General features: G+C 37.3%; 1 protein-coding gene across 2 annotated transcripts in view; it reads left to right on the top strand.

Moving 5' to 3' along the window:
• NAA11 (N-alpha-acetyltransferase 11, NatA catalytic subunit) overlaps positions 1-10,440 on the top strand; it is a 51,972-nt gene extending 41,532 nt beyond the window's left edge. For both annotated transcript variants that reach the window (XR_011437073.1, XM_001492509.5), the window contains one exon: positions 6,711-10,440. The gene's annotated coding sequence lies outside the window, so the exon portion shown is untranslated. The remainder of the gene's footprint in view (positions 1-6,710) is intronic.
• Positions 10,441-22,263: the final 11,823 nt, after the last annotated feature.

The following is a 22,263-nucleotide window of genomic DNA, read 5'->3' on the forward strand; positions in this document are numbered from 1 at the left end:
AGTGAAAACCGCCGGGTGACCCTGCGGAGGAGTGTAGAGGGAGTTGGGGGAAACTCATTGCTCACTATTGAAAATTAATAGGACTCCAGTTTCTATGCTGAAAGTAGATTAAATTCAGGAAAAGAAACAAGATTTATCCTGCCTTTTTGGTATGACATATTTCAGGGCATCCACGTGGTTGAAAGAAATTTCTTCTTTATAGAATTATAGCTAATAAATACAGAAAGAATGATAGAATTATAAAATTACAGTTTTGCAGCTTTTGATGAAATAATAGATCTAGCCAGCTGTCAGCAGTGGCTAATAGTATTAGGTGAAAGTTGGAGTGCTTTGTGATGATGGGTCAGACTAAACACTTGAAGTCACTGGTCAAGTGTAACGTCACTAAAAGGGAGACAAATATGTGCCTCCTAATGCAATAGAAAGTGCACAGTAACACCTATGAAATATTTTTGCCAAAAGAACATTTTATATATATAATTTATAGTTGTGTGTGTGCATGTGTGTGTATATAATTCATCTTGAATCCAAACAAGGCTCTAGATCTATCTAACATTTTTATTAAAAAAAAAAAAAGAGGGACATGTTAAACTATACCATGATGCAATCAGCCGAATCCAGAATGAGAAAATTTTACAGAACAAATCACCTACTTTCCTCAACAAATAAATGTCATTTTTTAAAACAGAGGAAGGAATTTATAACAACCTTTAGAGAGATATTTACCAAATGCCACCATTCTGGACATTGTTTGGATGCTGATTTAAATAAGCCAAATATAAGACCTTTTGAGACAGATAGGCAAAATCTGAACACAGCCTGTATGCTGTTAAGCAATTGTTAATAATTTTGTTAGGAGAACTAAATGGTATTGTAGTATTATGTTAAAAAAATTCTTAGCCATTAGAGATACGTACTGAAATAATTAGAGGTGCAATATTATGAGGCCTAGGATTTACTTTAAAAGACTCCAGGAAACAACAACAAGGAAAGGTTGAGGATGGGGAAATAGATAAAATAAAAATGGCAACATATGATAATTGTTGAAATTCGGTACTGGGTACTTGCGGGGATCATTATGCTAGTCTTTATTCTTTTGAATGTGTGAAAATTAACATGAAAAGTCAAAGAACAAAAACAAGTATACTTCCTAATACACCTTAATATTAATACTAAGCAGCCACTAAAAAGTAGTTTTAAAAGACTTTAATTTACATCAAGGAACTTTGTAACACCTTAAAAATTTCAAGGGTCAGTGAGCTGCTGTCAATTTAGAAATTTTGACTTCTAAACCTAGTCACCTTACCCTTACATGTGAAAAAGGCAACAGCTTTCTCATAACGAACTCCAGGCATGAGTGACATACACTGCATGTAATTAAAATAAATGCTGTTTGGTTAATGTATTTATTCATAAAAATTTTTATTTACCAGGCATGAGACTTGGAGCTTGGTATACAACAGTGATCAGGACGGGCTGATGTTTACATTATGTAGCATCTAAGAATAAACGGACTGTATTTTTTATACATTTTAATGCTGAAACCCAAACTGTATAGCACACTAACCTCATTTTATTTTCACTCACTTATAGTTCCCTAAATTATAAAAATTTAGATATAGTAAATTCATCCAGATTAGAAAGAGTCTATCCTCAGAGGAGTCTTTGTGTCTGGCTTTTAATAACCGGAAGGTTTCCTGGTGACTGATTCATTTGGTCTAAGATTAAGATAAAGGCAGCAGAACAGTGTAAAGTGAAGGTAAAATTAAACAACACTTAATGCCATGAGAGAAGTGTTATCAAATTCACACCTGCTTTAAAAACTCTGGAGGGCTCTATCAAGACTATTTTATTTAAATCAACCAGCCTTTAAAATAATTACCGATTTTCGAATTCATTTATAGAAGGACTTAGGTAATATTGATCTCATCTTTGTGGTTATTGGCTTCCTTCAATTGTTACACTCTAGCTGAGAAAGATTTTAAGTAGAACAGAGCTAATTGGAGATTGCTTTAAAACAATTAAAAAAATATATAAATATATGAAATTTGATGAATTCTGAAGCACTTAATATCTGCTATGAGAAACAAAAATAACTGCCACCCTCGTAGGGGAAGAGAAAATAATAAGACATAAGAAAATTATTGTGTGGCAGTTATAAATCTGTGTCCAAATTCAGGAATAATTGAAATGTTTCTTTATATTATTATAATTAAACTTTATTTCTAAGTTGAAGGAGATGTTTCCTATACTTAGCATCACTGTCCTTCCAGGTTGTTATCTGCTGAGACATCTTCATTGGCCCCATCTAATCTTTGGTCCTCATTATTCACTTTTGGAGCCTTTCCAACCAGAGACCTTTTCAGGTCTCAGGTGCTCTCTGCCCTGTTTGGGCCATTTTGGTAGCAAGGGTGTTAGTCTGTGTAGGCTAACTGTTCTAAAAAATAACCCCCAATTCTCAATAACTTAACACAATAAGAGCTTATTTCTCACATCACAGTTCACTGTGGGTCAGTAGTGTGGGGAGGTGGGGGGGAGAGGAGAAGAGGGGCCCTGTGCCGTGAAGTCCAAGGAACCATCTAGAACACCTTCTTAATTTTTGTTCCACAGCCCCCTTTGGCAATCTGGTGAAGCCTGTGGACCCCTTCTGAGAAAACTGTTTTTTAAAAGGCATAAAAATCATATAGGATTACAAAGGAAACCAATTGTATTGAAATATAGTTATCAAACTGTTTTTAAATACATTTATTTATTTATGTGCCTTTTTATTAGCATATGCAATAAAAAATCTAGCAATGGGTCTAATAGTTACTGTTACTTCAAAGAAAATTTGGTTGTAAATGATATTTTGAGATACCTCCAACAGCTGTAATATAATATGAAAAGATGTGATTTTTATTGGTGACAAAGTCACAAGTATTGCTAATACTACTATGCATAGGCACCCGCATTCATCATTGAAGGAAATGCTAAGTTCAGTTAGAAGTTAATGAAAATACAGAATTTTTTTTGTTCCAAATCCAAAGGTCATGGTTCTCCTAAATTCTGTTAATGGATTCCAGGTTAAAAACCCCTGATTCAATGACTCTGCCATTTTCTAGAATTGTGTGTCCTCCACTGGCTCATATACATTCTGCTTGCAGATAAAGGAAGAGAATGCACATAGAGGTTCATATAGGTTTTAAAAGTCAGTCCCATTTCACCAACTAACTGCAGGGGAGGCTAGGAAATAGAGTTTAGCTGTGTGCCCGGGACGAAAAGGAATGAGATCTGGTAACCACACAGCATAGTTTCTGCAACAATGGGAAACACCCTAGTGGTGCTCTGGGCTATAAGACGTTCTGCTTCTGTGCCCAGCTAGGAGCTTGGGATCATTCTGCTGCTCCCTCTCCATAGCATGGCACAGGGAACTCACCAGGCCAGCTAGGGCTGTCTGCTCAGTCATACGACACATATGTCTTCTGCTCTTGCACAAGCCTAGCCATGGGAAATGGATTCTGTCACCTTGCTGCCTTAATGCCTGTCGTTAAAACCTGGGAGAAATGACCCCTCTACTCTGAAACCTCCAAAGTGTCTAAAGTTTCAGTTACCATTCGTCATGTCCATCCCTTTCACCAGGAATTCACTAGCATATATGCCTAGCTGCCTGAGTAGGAAAAGGCTGCTGTGAAGAAAGAGAGAATAGGAAAAAAATTTTAAAGGTTAATACTACAAAAGTATTACCCTGCCACAATTGTGGCGCTTCCTTCTGTGGAGCTAGAATTCAGATACCTACGGAATAAAGTCCTGAAAGAAATAACTTTTCATTTTCCCTTATCTCTTCTTTTGGGTCTGGGCAACAGAGACAGTTAAAATTAGAAGTGATGGTGAGTAGGGCAGTAGGTGAAGGAGATTGAATGTCTTCATCTACAAAATGGTAATAAAAATGACCACTAACACTGTGAGAACTCACTGTGTTACAGGTACTATTCTAAGGACTGTGTGTGAATGGTCCCGTTTAATCCTCGTAATATGCTCTGAAGTAGGTGCTGTTGCTCCATTTTACAGATGAGAGCTGCATGTAGTACAGATGGTAAGTGGAGAACAGGGATGCAAAGTCAGGTGGTGAGACTTCACCATGGTCAGGATTAAATGAGACAGTTCCTGTAAAGTGCTTAGCCCAATACCTCACGCACAGTTAAGTATTCTGTAAATTGTAGTGGTTAATATAATCTGTAGTAATAGTAACTATTCAGGCTCGTTTCTTTTTTTCTCCACAGTAATCAAATGATAGAATGTTGTGTATGAGCAGCAACAGTTTGCAATCTTGGAAGGGAGATGCATCTAAATGATTAAAATAGCTCTCCCTGACAAGCTGAATGTCAAAGCATTCAGCTGAATCAACGCTCATCAACGGCAAAGTTTCTAGGGAGCCATAGTAATGGAGACAGGTCAGTTCAAAACATGCTAGTTGAGGCCAGAACGCCATCAAACTGATGCTTATCTCCTGACAAGAAGTATGTGCTTGATGATTAATAACACAAAAGAAAAAAAAATGCAAACATCTTAGAATTTTCCATTGAGCTGGCAATATTGAGTTAACCAAGGTTACTTCAGTGACTTTCCCTTTCTGGTTTATTCTTTCTGTCGCTAAGCTGTCATCCTAACAAAAAGTTGTTAAATCTTCACATGAGCATTCACTGAAATAGACTGTTCTTAATTTTACCAGACAACTAATTATAACTGGAATGATATAATGAAATATGGAAGAAAGTTAGAGACTGACAGGCCTGGTAAATTCCTAGTCTAACCTTACCCCAGATATGCCAGAAACCATAGATTTCAAATGCAACTGCCCTCTGTGAAGATAAAGAGGGGGTTGGGAAGAGATAAAATATTGTTTTGAAATACTAATCAGAAAGATACCATTTGTTGAATTATTTATAATCTCTAACAATGTCACTTTTCAGTCAGTGTGTGATGTACATTTAGGATGACTGAAATAGCCGCTGGGGCAGAGGTAACTGGTAAAAACAGAGGTTTTTCCTAAATTGTGTACTCCCTCTGTGCTCCAGTGTATAGAATCTGCTGAGCTTTGGGATGGAAGAGGTAAAAGAGGATATTAAAAATTCTGTGAAATGGCACTGGTTCAAAGAGCCAGAGAAGGAGCCTTTCTGAAAACGTTCTGCAATGCTATTTCTATAGCTAAATATACTCAGAATATCATGAGATCTTTTTAAAAAGTAAAGCCATCAGAGTCTTTTTTGTGTCCATAAAGTCTTCTTAACAATTAACATATTTCTTAGGCTTCCATTGCCACCTTTAAGAAATTCTAGTAATGTAAAAATTTGAACTTAATAAGCTAATAAATTCAGGGCTATAATTTCATATTTTAAAAGGTTTCTTTATGAAAAATTTCGATACCCTTAAGCAGCAAACTATCCTAGGGCATTTATTACAATGTTATTTGACTTTTTAAATTTAATGTCTTAAAATTATCAAACAGTATTTACTGAGAAAACTAAAATAGCTATATATGATGTTTGGTTTTTATATAACTTCTTTTGCATGGCTGTCTTAACAGTATTTGAAACAAATTGAAAAGGTAATGATGATAGTGACCTAATCTCCCACATCTTATTACTCTTCCATTACAGCAAATATACTTTTTTAAAAATAAGATTTTCTATTATATGCCTCTGACTATCCTGCAACTTGACTTACTGTTGTTATTCTAGAAACCGACTTTTCTGTAATTATGACTTTGTACAAAGATGTTTTTTAACTGGTCTGTGCATCATAGTTAACCTTTATCTTATTACATCTGTGTGCATTTGATAGATGGGACAAGATAATGCACCTTTACAATTGTAAGGTTCTGTTGTTTGGTTTGGTTTTGTTTGTAGTTATTCAGTACGGGCAGCAATATTCCACTGGCTGTTCTTTAACCTATATATTCCATTCACATATCACACAAACCTTTCTGCCTTATTAAGGATAAGGTCCATGTCTCATTTATGTGTTTCCTGAACTCCTGGCACATTATTCCTTCATGGTAGGTAGTCAGTAAATATTCATTGACTGAGTAAATGAAGGAAGGAACTTCCCAAATTACCTATACAAAATTTTAAAAAAGAAAGGAGAGAAAATGTGATAAGGCACTACTTCCTATTACTTAATGTAATTAGGACACTTAAGTTATGAATGAAGAGACATAATGAGTCTCTTGGTTTCATCTCCAGGCCGCACAGAAAAAAAATATGACTTACAGAATTGGACACATTGCATCTGGTTTATCAAAAGCTAAAAAGGCCTTTCATTTCTTTAGAATTGAAATAAATTTCTTCTTGAGTAGAGTAGGATGGGCTAGAATTTGAAGATGGCAACCAAAAATATCTTGGTTTCTTTAGGTTTAAACTAAGATTTTAGTCTTTCAATGTGTCCCCTCCTCCCCCTTTTCCTGGCAGAATTGGCTTTTAGGTGTCAGATCAAGTTCGTGTGTCTTCATGGCAGGGAGGGGAAAGAGCCCTAGATCCATGTGTGAATCTGCGCTGTCATCTGAATTGTCACTGGCTTCCATGGAGAAATATCTAGTCTAGACTGGCTACTAGTATACCTTGTTGATCTGCTGCTAAAGTCTGTCTTTGGTTAACCCAGTATTTTATTCTTTTAGAGTGCTTGGAGCCTACAGCCCTCCCTTGCTCACTTGCTCTCTTTTCATTTCTCAACAGCACTGCAGGTCCTCGTGTCTCAGGCACATCTACCCTCTGAGCCCTGGCTTAGCCTGTCTACTCTGCAGCATCTGCTCTGGGGTCATCACACAGTGACCCCAATGGCTTCTCATTCTCAACAGCAACCTTCCACATGCCCTACTGGGATCATGAAGAAATACCTGGACACAAGAAGCTGCTGCACAGGAGCCAAGGAAGTTTGAGGCCTGCTGCCACAGAACCTTCCTTGGCCTACTCAGACCATGTCGCCATTTTATTCTGTTTGTAGTGGTCCTATGTTGGGTGTGCTTGTCTTGCAAGGGTTGTGTCTTCCTAGAATGCCAAACAGGAAGCAGGGCAAACTCCTGAAGCTCCTCTGCTTTCAGTTTTGCCATCATTTATCTGAGTTTTTCATCTGTGAGGGGGTAGTCAGGACCATCAAGTCAGACCTCATGCCCCTTCCTCTTCCTCCTTCTTCTTTCCTGGTAGAAGTAGTCTGTTGCCTCTTCCTTTCCCTGGGAACTCGTCCTCTGTCATATGCTCCCCTTTCTCGAGGAGGTATTCTCTTTGTCCTTCCCAGAGGGAGAAGGTGGCGAGGAAGGGCTTCTACTATGCAATCAGAACTTGGAAATTTTAAGAAAAGGACAACCAATAGTTTAATTAGGTCTAGTAGTTAAATTAGATCTAATCGGCTTGTTTGTGTACATTTGTTTTTATCTTTTTCTAATGACCTAACTTGCCGTTTATGGAGTACCTCTAATGTTCAGGCACAATGCTAGGGCCTTTATTAATAAAATATTTGATCCTCTCAGCAACCCTAGGAGGTGGGTATTATTATCCCTGTTTTACAGATGAGGAAACTGAGGCTCAAAGAAGGGAAGTAAATATCTAGGATATGAACCCAAGCCTGTTTGAATTCAAAGCCAAAGGTCCTTTCACTTTCCTACTGCTACTATTTGCATTTTATTTATAAAAGTGTGAAAACTCTAGCAAAGCAGGAGAATCTACAGTTTTAAAATGTTAGGTGTTGACTTAATACATGGCAACCAAATGTCATTTGTAAATATTTATATAACCCGGCATTATAATCCCATTTACTGTTTTTCTCCAGTAAAAATAAGTGAAGACAAAGTGCTTTGACCTCTGCGGTAAAAGTCACCAGATAAATCCAGAGTTATCATTACTTAACCTTCTTTTTACATACACTGAATGTGAATTACCATAGTATGTAACATTTCTCATGTTTAAATTTTTATGAAAACTAGTGTCTGGTTTTAAGTCAAAGCTCTGATGTTAACCATCTGATGACGAGAGGTAAATCTGTTTTCTGTAATCGTAATCAGCCCTGCTAAGCACTTCTTACACATCTGCCCCAGTGCACTCTAAGAATGCCTACCTAATAGGAGATGATTGCCTGAGGCAGATATGAAAGGTTTTTTTCCTACACAATAAGGATTTGCCCTTTCCTTTGCCAATACAAACCTCTCATCTATCTTTCCATCTTTCCTTTTTTACTTTTTAATTTTCTCTTCCAACTCTAAAACCATTTTATTCCTTCCCCTCAAGCATGTGTTTATCTCTTTATTTTTAAATATTATAGCTTTCTAACATCTGTCTCTAGGGCAGCATAATCTTACTGATGAAATATTCCATGTTTTCCTTGAGCCCTTGTCAATATGTCTTCGTGTTAACAGCTTAGCAGATGGAGAAACAGAAGGAGTAGCCTCAGCTTACCTGAATGATTTCTCTCCAGCACCAGGCACATTACTGTCTCGAGTAACTTGATGATAGGAATTGGAGTAATTGGAAAATAAGAAATGATACCTGACTTTTGCAGTGTTATTTACTAAAACTCTTGGCTGCTTTTCTTTGTTACGGTGACATCCTTTTTCCCAGTCTCATACCAGGAGAAGGCAGAATTATAGCAACCTATCTAGTTTCGACTGTGCCTATTTAGATAATGAAAGTAAAATAAACAATAATACTAATATTGCTTTGGACATAAATTAGCATGTTCCCCAGTGGTTCCAGGGTAATAACATGATTTAGCAGCAGCAGTGGCTTTGTGTAACACTGAAATTGTGGGAGCCTGATACTGCTTTTTGTAATAGCATTGTTCTTTTTACATAGGACAAATTATTGTTTGTTTTTTTTAATGGACTGACTGCTTTTTACCTAAGTACAATCCTGGAGAGGCCAAAGCAAGACTGAAGCAGGGATGTAGAACAGTTCACGGTGAATGCTCCTGTCCTAGCTGGAGAGAATGACCCTCTCCCCCTCCTTTACGTGTTGCTTTAAAGAAGCTACTGGGTGGACTCAGGTCTGTCAACAAATTGTTCAGAAATATTAATCATCAGGATGCAAAGTTTTCTTTGGCTAAAAGAGAGAAACTTGTGAATGAAGCCTGTGAGTTACCTACCTAGAATTTCTGTGATTTTTTCCTTTGGAGATAAGAACAGGGGCAAGAGCTGATCATCTAAAATAAAAATAATGGGGTGTGTGGATGTGTGGGAGAAGTACGGAGTAGTGCTGGAAGTCAGTCCAAAACCTGGGAAAATTTGGAAAGGATCAGGACTCTCAAATAGGAAAGAAGTTTTCTCAAATTTTTACGTGCAGATGAGTCATCTGGGGGATCATGTTAAAAATGTAGATTTTCTTTCAGTGGGTCTGGGGTGGGGCCTGAGTGTCTGCATTTCTAACTAGTTCCTAGACAATGCTGATGTTACTGGTCTAGTCACCACACTTTGACTAGTAGGAGTCTTAAAGCTCGTCTCCAACCCTGGAACTGCAGTCCAGACCACCTGTCACTAGCCTTTAGGTCAGTTTGGATTAGTCCCTAAATAATTCAGAATCCCATTCTTAAATACAGACTCATACAAATCCTGTTTGTCTGTGGAATTTTGTCACATAAAGTCAATGACCAAATAATTTCAATAAAAATTCCAGATATATTTCATCAAAATGTGTACAAAAAATTTATATATACATTATATGAAATGTATTGATAATAATCAACACTACATCTATTATATTAGAATGCTTTGATATGTTAATATTTCCTCATCTTTCACTTGCAAACAAGTGAACAGTATATGAGATTTTTAAAAATTTCACTTTTACCTATCACTCAATTTGTTCCAGTGTGTTCACTGATCCACATATTACCCGAGACACAGAATTTTTCCCATGCTGACATTTGACATAGAATTTGAAAATGAACACCTTTTTTTTTTTTAAAATTGGTTAGAATCAGATCTGTATGTGGGTGCAGATGGTGTGGGAAACACATTCAACAGAGATTTCCCATGCAGGGGTAAGAGTTTCTAGGTTTCTAGCCTAGGGTTTCTCAAAGTATAGTTCATGGGCCTACTGCATCAAAATCAGCCAGGTGCTATGTTAAAAATGCAGCTCTTTGACTCCAGCTCAGATTTACAAAATCAGAGTCCTGTATTTTTAACAAGCCTCCAGGTGACTGTCTTGCATACTGCCATCTGAAAATCACTGACTAGTACAAGGCGTTGAATTCTCATAAAGGTAATTTGAAGGGCACGCTTTCCATGGTGTTACTCTCCAGATTTAATTTGTCAAAGAAGCAAAAAACTCAAGATATAACAAATTTTTGTTTATTTTAAAACAAATATATGGGAGGGTTGAGGAGGAAAATGAGAACTCTGTACTTTCTGTTCATTTTTCTGTAAACCTAAAACTGCTCTAAAATAGTTTAATTAAAAAATAAAATATACACATAGAATTTTACGTGTGATCATTTGATACATGTATATGATTATACATATATTTTACATAAATATGATTGTATCATGTATTTTTAGAGCTTGTTTTTTGTCATTACTTGCCCCCTCATTCTTTCCCCAATCCACCCACATCACTGTTTTCCCTGGTTTTATCCTTCTGTTTTTTCTCCAAGTTCTAGTCAAGCAAACAATAGCTACAACTTGGCAGTAGTGGTGGGTAGCACAAGCTTGACGAGTGAGAACACTCACACATCACACTGAAATCTTCTTAATTTGTTTCCAGAGAAAAAGCTCAAATGTTGAAATTTCCAGTTAAAACCAGACACCAGGCCAATCTGGAGTCACATGCTTTTCTACTCATGTGTCATTAGCTCCTCATACCCCATCAACATTTGGGCATTCTGAGTTAGAGCTTTAGTAACAGTACTGGGCCAAAAGCCAATGAAACAGACCAAGCAACTTATCAAGGTCCTTTCTCATCCTTTTTCCTAGACATGAATGCTGCTTTGAAAACTTAAGACACAGATCATTTCCTTCAAGCACACTTGAAGGGTTTTTTAAACACCAGGTTTCCTTATATGGATATAGGAATTTGTGAAGTTCTGAAACAAAAGAAAAGACGTTTCATTATAAATCAGTCATACATTGCTTTCCTAACCAAAACTAAGATAGATTTTGCACTGTAAGAGTGGGATCATCACGTCAACTACATATTATAAAAGCTTGCCTAGTGAACATAGCCCTTAGCAAGTTGAGCAATTTTCACAAGAGGTGGTTTACTAGAGTGGGAAACCACAGACCCCGGAGTCCAAAGGATTACATTTTAGTCCTACTTTGGCTTGTTACTACCTGAATATCCTTTGGCACGTCAATGTTCTCAGTTATGAAATAGAAAAATAACTCATTGCCTTCAGAGTTACTGTAATGCTTTGTAATGTTATTGTAATGAGGCAGTGTAAGAAAAACCGCATTGTAATTTGTTAAGATGTATAATGTTACTGCTAACATTTTTACTTTCAGAGCTTTTTATCCCCAAATTCAAACTAGTGCAAAATAACAACGATCATTTCTTTTTCCCTCTCTAGCTATCCAGAAAAAAAAAAAAATCAGTGTTTTGGCAATGATGAATGTGTGCATGTGCGTGAATATTTTAATATTTTAAGGGATGAAGTATGAGGAAGGGAGTGAATTCCTGTAAATGTGGCAAATCAACTCTATATATTCATTTAAGAAGAAAAGGGACTTAATAAAAGTTGTTTCTCTCTTGCTTTCTATGACCCAAGCATTCACATGTGATAAGATTATTCAGTACAATTCTAATTGGAAAACATTTGGGTCAGTTTTGCTAAAAAACAGACGTTTCTGTTTTTGATAAGGAAAAAGCAGAATAGTGGCTTATCTTAGAATGTAAAGCTTTTAGAATCACCCTGTAATTCATGGCTTATCCCTGAGAATTCAAAGCTTTATGAAGTATAAACCTTTTCCAGGACATGGTACACACTGTCTTATGTCAGATAGGGTTAGGCTAAGCCAAGGGCATAAATGAATTTTCACTTTTTCACCCTAATTTCTTCTTTCATCCCTGATACCCAGTATTCTATCATTCTTTTCTGGCTTAAGTTGTACACCCCTCTCCTAAAGTAGAATTCCTTCAAAATACCCCACATTCTTATATCACTTCTTCGACTACTTTTCCCCTTCTGTTCCTACTTCCCATAGATAGAGAGATAGATTGGTCCTACATCATAGCTAGTAGTAAGCAATTTTTTAAAATTCACACCAAATTATTAGTAACTGGAAGCTTGGTCCTTTAAAGAATATTTATATCTAATACAAAGAAATCTCTGATTGATAGGATAACCCTGTTTCATCAAGATCCTTCTCTTTCTGTTTCTTAGAAGATCTAAACTGACACTCCATGGGGGGTCCTGCCATTCGGGCTCGCAGTTTTCAAAGGGAAGGAAGAATGCATTTCCTGTCTGAGCAAATAAAGGCATAGGGTACTAAGTAAGCAACGTGTGTCTTCAAAGCCCTGAAACTTGCTTTCCTGCATCTTTCCTCCAGTTCTTTCTCCCATATCTTCAACAATCTTAACATTTCAATTTCTACATCCATAAAATAGGAATAATTGTAGGGTTGCTATAAGGACTGTGAAGTTGTCGTAAGGGTTAAATAGGAAAATTCATGTAAATTACCCAGACCAATACCCAGAAAATATTAGATGCACAATAAATATTGGTTTCAGCTACTTCTTTTCTAATTCATGAGTAAACATTTTAGTAAGGCTAATAATTCCAATAAGGATTTTATGTTTGAATATCATTTTATGCAAAAAGATTATTCGGTGATCATAAGCTGTTTCTGTCTGTCCAATCTCTTCTCCATTCTCTTCTGATTTATCTCTGAGTGTGCCCAGACAATAGCAGGTGCTCAAGTAAAAGCATGAATGAATGAAAAAGAAGGGTTCACAGAGGAGGAATAATTGAGCCAAAGAAAATTTTTCCAAATCCCACTTTATATCAAACAATGGTAGAACAAGAGTCCTTTACAATCAAATAATAAATGTTATTTTAAGAAGAAAACACTCCACTGCAGTTTTATGTCAATAGTAAAGTACTTGTGTTTCTACTGTTTTCAAATCTGAAAGCCAAATAATGTTATCCTAATGTTCCCTTGCACAAAGGTAAAAATAAGAGGTACAAATAACTAAGAACACTTATCAAATCTGCTAATCAAGATGTGTTTCCCCAATGTAATGGCAAAAATTCATTTAAAGAGAGAAAGCATGACTATCAATGAAAACCAGGATATTGCAGACCCAGTTTTCACTTTGGAAATAAAACCAAAATAATATTTGAAATGTTTTAAAAATACCACATAAAATGTGTTTTTCATAGGTGTTTCTTTATGCTTTTGAAAGGGAAAGAAATGGCTAAACTACCATTTCATTCTTTGTGCAGAACAAAGTCTGTTTTGTCTGTTAAAAAAATAAATTAGCAATAATCTCCAAGAAATCATCTTGACCAGCATTAATGACTAGTTTGGTAGTTAACAGCCTGAGGCATAGCCAGAAGCCATCAAGGCTCTTGGGGAGGGAAAAAAGGATGGGGTATTGTGGTTACCAGTAATTAACTATAGGTATGAATCAAAACTTCCTAAGAAAAGAGATAAAAGTTACTCTAGATGATTCTATCTGTGTTTATCTTTCATATACCCCCTCCCCCATCTTTTTTAATAAATAGGAAAAGAGGATGCTGCCATCATTTCACAAACCAGGTTGGATTGGAAATAATTCATTTAATGAAATGGGGACACTCAAGGGACCAATTAATGCCTTTTCAAGCTTAGACTATACAACTATAAGAACCACTTTAAAAAAAAACCCTCAGTCTAACACATTAGTTGATTGTTGGTGAATTGAAACTCAATCATGAGATCATAAGGATTTTTTGGAGCTGTTTTTTTTTCCAGTTTTTAATCCTATCTCAATAAAGGTAAATACATAAGGATTATAAATAAACAAATCTGAAGTAATATAGATTGGGGGAACCTCAAGAGGGTCAGGAGATAATGAAGATTATACCTCAATATTGGGATTATGATGTTAGTTCTTTATTTCAATAAAAGTGGATAGAGATCTTTCATATCAGGGACAGGGCTTAGCTGTAAGGACAAAGTAATCTTCTGGGAATTATGCATACAGGCTTGACATCATTTTTATTGGATGGCTGATGAACTGGAAAACTCCAGGATAGCCAGGCTTTAATTTGTAATCTTAATTTTCATATAAATCGGTACATTTCAGGGGGAGGGCGTGGAGGATGCGGGGGCCTTTGATGCTTGCTAGCCTTGTGTAATAAGACAGCACTGAAGCACAGCCTGCAGTTCTAACTCATCCTGTATCTGATTCTGTCTTTTCCTCTATCCATCTGTCTTCCATCTTTACATCTATCATTTAAAGAAATTTACAGCCTGCAAATACCAGAGAAGCTAATGTTAGTGCAATCTTCCCTCCACCTCCTCTTGGAATGATCTATAGTAATCTACTGATCGTAGACATGCACACTATAATGTACAATAATTTAGTCTTCAGCCAGGAAAATCACTGCCATTGTTTTGCAAGCATGCATTAATAAGGTTTTTTTCTTCATCTTTGTATCCTTTTTAAAGCCTATAGGCCATGAGAGAACACTAGTTTCCCTTCATAAAACAATGATCTTGGTGTTTCCCATATATACTTTCATATCCATAAGATTATATACGGGCAAAGTCATCCAACGAGAACATAGTAATGATTGATTTATTCTTCATACAGAAACTTGGCCCATATATTTCCAATATAGAATGCAGATGCCCTTCATAGTGTAAAAGAAGCAAAGTGCTATTGAATGGAATATTTTGGAAATATATCAATAAAATGGAATTTTCTCTCTAACTTGTTCTAGCCTCTTACATCATAAGCAAAATAGAATATTCATGCAAAATTATCCTAATCAAAGAATATTTGAGTTGAATCGATCATAGAAAACAAGTAATATACAAAGGAGAAATGATTTGCTCACAAGTGCATATTTTCTCTCCCCCTTTCGAATAATGCTTCTACAGCTTTGCCTTTCAATTTAAATTTTTTCTGTTATCGTTTGGTTGTTTTACCAGCTATTTTACTTCCTGGTCCAAAAATAATATGCCTTGACATTGACCACTTTCTTTCCATATGCCTCCCTTTTCAGAAATTCTGACGTAAGTTTTGTCTCTATTTAGGCTAGAATGGTACAACAAATCTCAATCAATTAATTCATCTATCCACTGTTTCAAGCATTGTACAGAGTAATAGGTATATTCATAGGATATGTGGTAGTTTACCTTAAGGACTTAGTGGGGAGATAGACTTGTCACAGAAAACCCTGAGAAGGTTTCCAGGAAGAAGTGACATTGGAGCTGAGATTTAAAGACAAGAAGTTAGCTAAGCAAAGATAGTGATGAGGATACAAATGGGATAGAACAATACTTGTAAAGGCAGAGTGAATGAAAGGGAATTGGGCACATCATGTGGGAGTGGAGTTGACAAGGGTTTATAAAAATGAATGAGCCTAGTGAGGTATAACTTGGTAAACGTTAGAACCTCAAAGGAAAAGATATTGATACAATCTTCAACTAAAGGTATGAATCTCTACTATGAAATCCATTAGCATTTACTTGAACAACTCCAGTGACTGGAAACTCATTACAATAAAAGATAGCTGGATTTATTTTTTAAATTCTGGTATTTAGGAAATTCCTAAAAATTTCTAATTTTATAGAATTAGAAAGCATATAACATATAGCTTTCCATTCTAGTTCTATCTTCTTGACCCACACAGAGTATGATTAATCTCCCTTTCATATTACTATCCTTGAAATATTTGAAGACATTATGAAGTCCTTCAAAGGTCAGTTGCTTAAAATGTTCCTTATTCATAATAGTTTTCAAAATTTTTAACATTTGATTTCTCTTCTCCAGATTTGTTCCTTTTAAAGTGTGGCATCTGAAAAGAATGCCTATTTAATCCTAAATAATAGTAATAGTAATAGTAATAATAATAGTAATAGTAAAAGTCCTAAAATAGAACTATTATCTAAAAGTAATAGTCCATGTTTAGCATGACCTGTACAGAGCAGAGAGGGAATAGCCAACTACTTTTGTCTAATCACTCTATTTCTATTTTTGTGGCTAAATTGAATTAGATTTTTTGGGAGACATATTAATAATTCGTACAGAACTTTTATTCACCTAAAATGCTAAAGTCCTTGCTATGTGTGCCACCATTTAGCCACATCTCTGCTGTCTTCTATTAATGTAACTGGGTTTTTGAACCAAAATCCAGAACACTACTTTTATCCTTACTCAAGTTCATTACTTTAACTCTTCACTCCCCCATATAACAAGTACCAAGATGTCTTACATATGATACAGTGTAAAATTTGCCAAATTAGGGAAATGCAATATTATTATTGTGAACAATCATTTGTATTTTAACTAAACATGAGGGACTGAAGGCAACAATACCCAACAAATGCCAACAGTTAAAGTAGTTCTTTTTTTGGGGGGGGAGATTAGCCCTGAGCTAACTGCTGCCAATCCTCCTCCTTTTGCTGAGGAAGACTGGCCCTGAGCTAACATCTGTGCTCATCTTCCTCCACTTTATACATGGATGCCTACCACAGCATGGCATGCCAAGCGGTACCACATCCACACCTGGGATCCGAACCGGCGAACCCCAGGCCGCCAAAGCAGAACGTGTGCACCTAACCACTGTGCCACCAAGCTGGCCCCTAAAGTAGTTCTTAAGTTCAATAAGTACAGTACAAATATTTAAATATTCAGATATTTCTCTTTAATCTTTAACCTCTAAGTTGTAGATAGTGGATGGATCCATTCAGGATTAAAAGTGGGTTCATTCATTGACATATTCCTTCTGCTCTCTCTATATAGCAAAGATGGATAAAATATCAAAAAAAATGACCAAAACAACTTAGCCAGGCCAATAGTAAGACAAACATCCTTGTGAACCAAAAGAAAACAGAAACTCAAAGGACACATGCACCATAAGCCACAGGTGTGGAAGCAGGTAGTGGCAGACAAGCATCCTGTGGGATGATAGGAAATACAAAGGTTCCAGGGAAATCTCTTGATAAAAGCTGGAAAAGTGTTGCCAACTTAATGGTTCAGATAACAGATTTATAGGGAGTTGGGTGGTGGAGAAGAATGTAGTCTATTTCCTAGAAACTAAGCCAAGCCAGTCGACATCTCGCAGTGATGCCCCTGCAAGCAGAAAGGAATAAGGCCTGGTTGTAGTCTCAGAGACTGTGGGTCTGTGTGGCGGCAGCTTCCTTTCTACCAAATCACTAGGCAGAAAGGTAAGAGTAAACAAAAAGTTCATACAATCAGACAACAAAAAGTGAACTCCCTCCAGAAAAAAATATAAATATCTAAAATATCACACAAATTTAACTGGGTTATCAGATTAAATTCACAAAAAATAAAATTTGGCCATATGCTGCTTACAAGAAACATATCTAAACTATATGTCATTCAGCCTATTTCTCCAGGAACCCAAATACTGCTCAATGGGTTTATATACAAAGTGTCCATAGCGTCAGGGATGGAAGTTATGTATGGGTTCAACATGATTTTCCTCTCATCAGGGCTAATCTGACTACCACCACTGCAGAGTGCCCAACATGGTAGCAAGATGGTCATATTGGATCCTTTCTCCTATGGAGGGCATGGCAATTTGCCTTTATAGGAATATAAACTTATTCTGGATTTCCCTAGTCTACAGCACTTCTACCAATACCGTTATCTGTGGACTTAAAGAATGCTTTATTCATTGCCATGTAATGCTACACAAAATCATTCCTGAACAAGGAACCCATTGACAGAAAAGGAATTGTAGCAATGGGCTCATGCCCATGGAATCATTGGTCTTACCCTATGCCCCATCTTCCAGAAATGGCTGGTAGAAAACAACAACAATTGAACTGAAAGCTCAGTGGTATTCAACCTTGAGAGTCTGGGGAACTTTCTGTGACAAGCAGTATATGCCTTAAACCAGGGGCCAAGGTGTAGTGCTATGTTTCAACAGTCAGAATGTACTGGTTTGGAGTCCAGGGGACAGAGGTGGTAGTGGTCTTTTTCTTACTATACATAATAATGCAATTAAATAACTTGCTTCTCAACCCTGCTATCTTGGCTCAGTGGGTTTAGTGGTCCTAGTGTTCTAGAGAGGAATGCTTATATCAGACATATTAAATTAGAACCTGTGACTTCCCCTGGCCATTTTGGGTTCCTCATGCATCTAAACAAGCAAACCATTTTGACCAGGATGATTGATATCATTTTCCAGAAGGCAAGTTGGGTTGTTGCTATACACTGGGGCAAAGAAGACTCTGTCTGGAACCCAGGGCTCTCACTGCAACACATGTTAGCACTCTCTTGCTTAAAAGTACTGGCCAAAAACTGCAGTAACTTCACAACTCATATCCTACAGGCATAAATGTTTGAGTCATCTTACCAGGTAAATCCTTCATCCAGCTGAGGATCAGCAGATGGAGAGAAGAGCGTAGAATAGGTGTGTGTCTTAGTGTGGCTAAGATACCCTGCTCTATACTGTGGAAGGCTGACCTCTATGGATTACCTTGACGGGTTCCCTTGCCCTTCAGTTTCTAGTCGGATGGGTCAACGAGACCGAGTAGAAAGAGAAGAGAGTAGGATATCTCCTCCTGGCTCCTCTTCCCCAGCCTCAGTTTGGAAGTTTGCCTCTACCTATGGCTACAGCTCTTGTCCAGCACACGCTCTCCCACGACTACTTCTTTCTTCATATTCTGGTAATAGTTCCCTCCCCTTTCTCCTTCAGGCCCGGGAATGGTAATGGCTTCCTGATGTGGCTACATCACCCCTTGTTGTTCTCTTGTTCTTCTCACGCCTTTATAAACAGACCTTCGTTAAACTCTCTTCAATCATCCTTTTTGAGTGTACCATGTGTTTACTGACAGCACCAAAGTCAATCCACCTTTATATCTCTAGATATCCTTATGTCTCTATTACTTTACTTAATCTGTTTATTATACTTATTACATTAGCTTTAAATAATCTCTCCATGTTACAAAGAAAAAGAAATCAGCATATTTATACGACCTCTTACTGCTCTCCCCCTCATCACCTCACTTTTGTTGGATACATAATTTCTATATTGTCCAAGTTTTTAACATTTCCATTCTAATTTTTACCATAATTCTCACACACTTGTTTTAATCTTATTTCCAGGGACAATGGATTCAAATCTCAGTCACTCCTTTTGCTGTAGTTTCTTCATTCATCAAAGGAAGACTGAACTTAAAAAGAACTTGAAAAGCTCTATTTCCTGAGTTCCCATATGTTCAAAATTGTTGCCTGTATGTTGAATTGCAGTTTGTCTAGATAACGATTCTTGGATTACCCTTTTTTCAAGGAGTTAATTGGCATTGATTATTCCACACTTAATTGCGAGTACTGATATAGAGAAGTCTGAGGCTATTGTGCATTTTCCTCATTAAGTCTCTTGATCTTTCTATCTGGATGCAGAATATATATAAATATATATTGAAACTACAAAACTTTACTAGGATAGGTTTCGGTGTTGATCATTCTGTTTTATTTTTTCCCTTGGATATGGCATATGCATCCTATCTGTAGACTGAAGCCTTTATTTTTGGTAAGTTATCTTGAATTATATCTTTAAATATTTGTTTGGTTACATTATTTTGGTTCTCTTTATCCATGACACAGATTTGCCTATCTTCCATATCTATTGTTTTCTTTCCTGTCTTTTAAAACTATGTGTATTTTAACTTCATTTTACATCTTGTCTAATTCCTACCCTTAATTGTGCCTGTGTTTTCAGAAAAATCTATTTCCCTTTGTGCTGCTTCCAATCTGGCTCATTTCTATAGTATTTAATTTTTTTCCTTCTACTTCATTCCTGAATTTTGCCAGTTTCATCAACTTATCAGTAAGGACCTTTGCAGAAAAGGATGGCACACTCAAATTGAAGAAAGTTAATAAAGAGAGTATCTACAAAGATGAAGGCAGAATGAAGGGAACCCACGAAGATTAGTGCAGTACTGGGGCCACTGTTACCAACTATAGGTCTGAAGGGGCAAGGGGAGGGAGTGGTAACTGGAACCCAAAGAGAGAGGTATCTTAAAGGAGCTCTTCATGGGCCAGGCTGGTTGTGTAGTGATTAAGTTCTCCTGCGCTGCTTCAGCGGCCCCGGGGTTCACCAGTTCGCATCCCCGGCCCAGACCTACGCACCACTTATTAAGCCATGCTGTGGCAGGTGCCCCACATGTAAAGAAGAGGAAGATGGGCACAGATGTTAGCTCAGGACCAATCTTCCTCAGCAAAAAGAGGATTGGTGGCAGATGTTAGGGCTAATCTTCCCCGAAAAAAACAAAAAGGAGCTCTTCACTTAGTCAAGGGACCCAGCCAGCCCAGCATAACCCCACAGGAGGAGTCAAGGGAATAAATACCTTAACCTACTTTCCTCTCTCCCTCTGTTCTTCTGCTAGTACTCTCAGTTGGCCAAGTCCAACTAGAAGCTAGAAAAGCAAACCTTTGGAAGTAGCTCTGAGGTCAGCTTCCTGGGGCACAGATCAGGGTGGAGGGTGGGGAGGGGGCATCCTTCTTGAGCTCTTATAGCTCCACCGTGTCCTTTTCTTTTTCAGTTATGATTGTCTCATTAAGGTTTTTTACTCGTTCTTGATAACATATTTGGTTAAGATTTTTATTTCCTCCATGGTACATTTTTCTTGGTGAATGTTCTTCATCTGTTATTTGTTGTCCCTGTTTCTTTACTTCTTTTTTTTCCTTGTAATAGCTTTGTTTAGAGCCTGTGCTAGTCCCTGCTATTATTATCACTCACCTCTCAAATGAGTACCCGCCCCATCAGCCACGAGGAAGCTTTCAGTGGGAGAGGGGATAAGGCTGTGTTGCAGCCTCCCAGTGATTCTGCTTAGGACAGAGTTGCCTGTGTGAATGAGTTATTTTAGCTTTTACATCTTCCCTGCTAACAAACTGCGGCCATGTTAACAATATGAAGTGTCCTCCTCCTCTTTACTACAATCAGAGGTTACCATCTGCAAATATGGGTTGTTCAGGTGATTCCTCAGTCAACCCTGACTTCCAGTCATGCAGAGACGTTCCCTATTCCCACTGTTGCAAATAAAACACACGTTATTTTCTATTCCGGTGTAGCATACTTATCTGAGAGACTTGTGTAGAGCTTTTGCTGAGCTCTGTCACTATGCAAGTCCTCTCGTCACATGTGCATCTGTCCCAGTTCACTGGGCCTTTAGTGCTTTTGGCGGTTCCTTTGTTCCGACTTTGTTATTATTGTTTTCAGGTTCCACGTATCTCCCAGTTCTACTAGAGATCAACTTTGCATTACTTTTTTCTCCTCATTCTTTTTTGGCTTTTGGATGATTTCTTATAAAAGAAGGGAAAAATTCATAGACCTTACTCCATCATTTTCAAACCAGAAATCACATGTAGCCTTTTGATCTTCTAAGAACCGCATGTGTAAAGAACACATAAGGCTCATGCTCTACCGTATAAAAGAAAAAGGCGCTGGCCAAAGCTGAAAAGGCACGCCTCATTACGCATGGGAACATTTCCAAGTGCTGAGTGTCTCTAAGTGACTCTAGTTTAACATTTCCCCCATGCTTGAGAGGTGTTTTCATTTTTCAAAGACAAATCTTCTGTTGCCCAGCCCATTTGTCTTTGTTTGTGTTCTGAACTCTTCATAGATGCACAGCCCTCTGAAATGTCAAAATACTACCTTCAGAGCAGAAAATAGATTCTCCCAATCATATCTTATCCTCTTATCCTCCAAAGCTCCCAGTTTGCCAGTGAAGTAACATGAAAGTTGATATAGATAAATTCTGTGACTGTAATCCCAATTGGTAGGCACACTCATCTCTTAAACAGTTTGTCATCTTGGATTTATCTTCAGGGAAGGCATATAAAGCATCGTTTACATAAATAACACGGAGCTTTGAGTTGGACAAATATCAGGGATGAGTAACTGCCCTGGAGTAGACCTATTAAATCAATCACTGGGGCTCAGACAATCAGAAAAGCATTGACTATAGCCATACAAAACCTGATCACAACATAATCTTCCTCTGCTTCTTGATGAGGTAACAAAATATGCCGTGTTCATTGAACAGCTGCTTTCATAAGGAGAGCAATAATGAAAAACTCTCCCAGAACCTTCAGTACTTGCACATGGAAACAAGCTTTT

This window comes from Equus caballus, chromosome 3 (genome assembly GCF_041296265.1).
Source record: "Equus caballus isolate H_3958 breed thoroughbred chromosome 3, TB-T2T, whole genome shotgun sequence".
Classification (NCBI taxonomy): domain Eukaryota; kingdom Metazoa; phylum Chordata; class Mammalia; order Perissodactyla; family Equidae; genus Equus; species Equus caballus.